Below are 4790 nucleotides of genomic sequence, written 5' to 3' on the forward strand. Positions count from 1 at the left end.
TATCTATCTATCTATCTATCTATCTATCTATCTATCTATCTATCTATGCCGGGATTCAATCCGACAACCTTCTCGCTGAGAAATGGCAGCTCTAGCAGCTGATCCACCGTGCCGCCCCTCTCCTCAACCCAGAAAGGAAAAAGAACAACAACAACAACAACAAAGGATAAATAGATGCAAATATTGATTTTGTTTTCCATGCAAAGTGTCAAATTATTCATGTAGAAATAATGATCTCGTCCTCCAAACGTATATACATTAGAGCAAACACAACCTATTAAATACATATAAACATCATCAAAATTAAAAAGACACAAGGTTCAACCTTTTACTCCTTAATAGAAAAATGCAGAATGATATTTATAAATGAGTAAATGAATGATTGGCTCAAGTCAGACGCCTGACGGGTCTTGGCTGCAAGTTTGTCATCAAGAGTTTGACTGGTTCCATTTTCATGTTCTCCGTTGTGGTTTCCACGTCAAAATCAAAAACTATTGAAAAATTCAAACTTGATTTTTTTTGGACCGGTGCCAGACATCTTGACTAAATCAGCTCAGTTTATGAAGCAAAATAAAAAATGAGAACAAAGACTTGTCACAGATTTTAAAATATGATGCACTCTGCATATCTTTAATCATATGCAGGGCTGTGTCCGGCCCGCGGGCCTTCAGTTTGACCTGTAGGAAGACATGCAACATGTGCACTGTGGCGGGGTCAGCAGTTCAAAGTGTTCTCGTACCCCCCCTCATCACTGCAGGCGGGAGCAGCAACAGAAAACAAAGCGTGCAGTGTGTGTAATGTGGGCCTTCACAACATCGCTTATCTTTTCTTTTTTCTTGGTCACCAACGTTCGGAGCGCGCCAGCTCCTAAACAATGCTGCTTACTGCACTGAAAATGTAAATGATATAGAACAACCTCTGTTCTAGTGGAGTTTACTTTCATTCGCTGCCCACTGAAGCGACTCCCATCACAAACCTGTCCACTGGTGAGAGATATTTTGCTGACAGTATGGAGACAGAGATGGATGAAAGCATCATCGCTCGACCTTCACCTACAGCTGCCGCCGATAATTATTATTTCTTTTAATAGTTTGTTAAAAAAGCTGAGAGAGGGCAGCACAATCATTTGAAGTGTTTCCATAGAAAACTAATAAAATAGTGATACACTTCACAGACAGGGGGATGTTTCTATAACTATTAAAAGATGATGTGAGGATCTGTGCAGTGCTCTCCTTCGTGTGGTCAGCTCCAGCCTCCTCCACCTGTTGTCCTCCTCCAGGTGTTTGTCACTAACATCCCTATATTAGTCTGCATCTCTGTGCTCTTCATTGTTCTGCATCCCTCTGTGTCTCCTTGACGTCATATTAGTTTTGATGCACATCAGCTTTTACTTCTTCTGTATTAAATACATAAATTTTACTTCCAATCCCGACTTCTCTGAGTCCTGCCGGCAAACGGGTTCTAAACACAAGAAACAGATGAGAGTGGATGCAGGGTGTTCCAAGAACCGGATCATAAACGCAGTTTATTGACGCTTTCATTTTGGGATGAGTTAACACACAAATCCACCGTGTGTCGTTCACCCAACACTGCTGCTTGGTGATGTGCGGTTCTGGTATTAGCTGACCTCCCCTGACTCCTCCTGATGGACGTCCCTCTGCACTCTGCTCAGACTGTTCGCCTCCTGCTCCTCCATCCATCAGTTTAGGATCAGCGCCCCTGAACTAAACTGGGAAGAAAACCAGTTTATTGCCACATCTAGGTACAGTTTGTAACCAAATGTTTGAAGCCTGAAGTCTTAATAAAACAACCATCCATTGTGTTTTCTTTTTAATAAATCACCTCTGGACTCCCCAACATCTGTTTGATGTTCAGAGACTCCAAATGTGGAAACTCTCTCTGATGCACATTTATGAAAAGGTTAAAATAACTCCTAATAAATGTCTGAAATATCCAGTTGAATTCAAGCAGGAGTGCAATTTACATCTGTTTCTGCTGAATCCGTCACTGCAACATTTAGTAACTTGAGTTTTCACCCTTACTGGTTTTAGGATAAAAACCATGTGAAATGAAACCAACGGCTTCATTGAGACCGCACACAATCTTTGGAAACATAATCAGCATCAACTGGCATTTTTCCATTATTTTTATTATATTTAACTTTAATCCAAAGCAACTTACAAAGGAAATGAATTCACTGCAAAGCAGCAGGGCGGTAAAAGAAATTAGAACAAAGCATTAAACGTCCAGACGTCCAGCTAAAAGACTATTACTGATCCACACAGCGCCGGTGTTATGATTAGATTGTCTGAAGGGGGTAATAACTTCAAGTTTAGAGAATACTTCTCATATAACAGAGACAAGGGTGAACCACTTCAATTGATCCATTGATCTCTCCTAGAATTAAAGAACTCTCTCTGGTGTAATAATCGTATTTCTTCCTCACAGAAGCTGCCGTCTGGTGCATCTCCATCCCTCAGTTCTTAATGGAGGAACTGCAGGGCAGAACTGAACGTCTATTTCCTCCTCGCTCTACGTCAGTAACTGTGTCACCTGTTCCACATCAAAATGCTCTGTCGTCAAAACCATCCCAAGTTGACCCGGGGAGCATCCCGCCCACTGTCACCATCTTTGCCTCATTAAAGTCACCTATTAGATGCAGCGTTCTCTGGAATGTTGTCATTGTCACAGTGGACCACAGGTGTTCACGACAAGTCTGGACCTGCAGAGGATTTAGGAAAATCCTGCTCTTCCACCACCGCTGTACAGCGTGTGTTCCTCGGCTGCTTGGAGTATCACCTCGAGGAGGGGGTGACTTCCTGTTGCAAGGTGCCGTGCTGAAATGACTGCATTTATTCCCCCTTTTCTTTAACGTACACGCATTCTTCTGTCGTTACAAATGAATGCTGGCTTGTTTGGTTTTTAAAACAGGCCTGGCAGTTATTAAATGAACGCTGTCCCTAACGTTTGTGCATTCCTCTGATGGAGGACAGCGCCCACAAACCGCCTGGAAAAAAAGAAAGCAAAGACACAATGTTGATTCAGAGAACAAAGATGTTCTTAGTTACTGTACGTCGACTTTGGCATCATGAGAACAGGCCTGTGCAACAAAAAATAAATAAAGAAAGAAGGATGGACTCTGTCAAATAATGGATTAAATTAAACATTCAGTTTAACAATGAATTCATTAAACACAAATATTAAGTAGCAATTTGTATCTGAAATAAATAAATTCTGATTTCTGAACTAAAATAAAAACAGGAATTGACACAAAGGGAGATTCAGACAAGAGCAAATTCTGATTTAATTGCTTTTCTGGCAATAAGATCAAAACTAACAAAAATCACAAGTTGTATCAGATTTCTGTGAATTTTCAGTAAAGGGGAATTTTTTATTTATTTTATTTTTTTAGAAAGAAACAAAAAAATAAACTTTTTTTTTTAATTATTATTTTAATTAAGAAAGATTTCTAAAAAAAAATAAAAAAATTAAAAAACACCTCTAAACTACCGGTAACTATGAGATAATTTAAGACGTGCTGGTTTTTGTTTTTAGTTAATACATAAAAAATGTGTTTTAATAACGCTGCTTTGTTCTCAAATGCTTGATGTAATTTTAAATGTATTACAAAACATTTTTGTTTATTAAAGTTACAATTCAGAAGTCATCACAAAATACTAAACTACCATACATAGAAGTTTTCTGTAGTTTTGTGGATGCTTTAGAAAAATATCCTAACTGGATGCAAATTCACTTATTTGTTTATTCTTCAACAATAATTTATTTAAAAAAAATTAAGAATCTAAGATAAAATAATTTTTCCAATAAATTGTTTTACTTCTCAGCTTATGGGATTTGGGAGTTTACATATTTAATATTTATAAATCTTTTTGGTTTTTTATAATGTAAATAAAAATTAGAATATAAATAATTATATGAAAACAGACTATACACAAAGCACAAGGTTTTAAATGGGTTAAATGTGCTGGGAGAGAAAAGACACAAGCGGCAGGTTTGTCCTCTGTATGCAAGAGAATCATATCCAACAAAAACCTTTCTGACCTAATGAACTTCTTTTTAAATTTCTTTAACAAACTTCAGTAAAGAAAAATAAACTGGTTTCACCTTCTGTCTATATTATTGAGTTAAATTAAGAGTTATTTCTAATGAAATTTAGTGTTTTCTATGTAGTTGTTGAACATTCTAAAGTTTTTAATTTAAACTGTCTTATGTTCATATGTGGGGAAAAAAACAAACAAACAAAAAACTTAAAAATAAAAATAATAAAATGAGAAATTTATTTAAAACAGAGCATGCCACAGGTCTGTCAGATGGGTCTGTATGAATCATGACCCAGACCAATCAGAGCAAGGGCTTGTATAACGTTGGGACTTGTGATTCATGTAGATTTAGACCTCATTAATCAGCTTCTCAGAAGCTCTCCTGATCGAAGTGTGCACCCAGAGCCACACAACTGATGGGGCTCTCTGACCCACGGCCCCGTGAATACCTAGAACAGAAGCCAGAACAAAACGTCTCATTTTCCAGTTGTCAAAGTAAACATAGTGTGACGTGAAGTAAAGTAATGTAATGTCACATAATGTAAAGTAATGTAACATAATGTAAAGTAATGTAAAGTATGGTAACATAATGTAATGTAAAGTAACATCACATAATGTAAAGTAACATAATGTAAAGTAAAGTAACATAACATAATGTAATGTCAAGTTATGTAACATAATGTAATGTAAAGTAACGTAGCATAATGTAAAGTAATGTAACAAAATGTA

Source organism: Nematolebias whitei, chromosome 21, assembly GCF_014905685.2.
Source record: "Nematolebias whitei isolate Nwh7 chromosome 21, NemWhi1, whole genome shotgun sequence".
Lineage (NCBI taxonomy): Eukaryota > Metazoa > Chordata > Actinopteri > Cyprinodontiformes > Rivulidae > Nematolebias > Nematolebias whitei.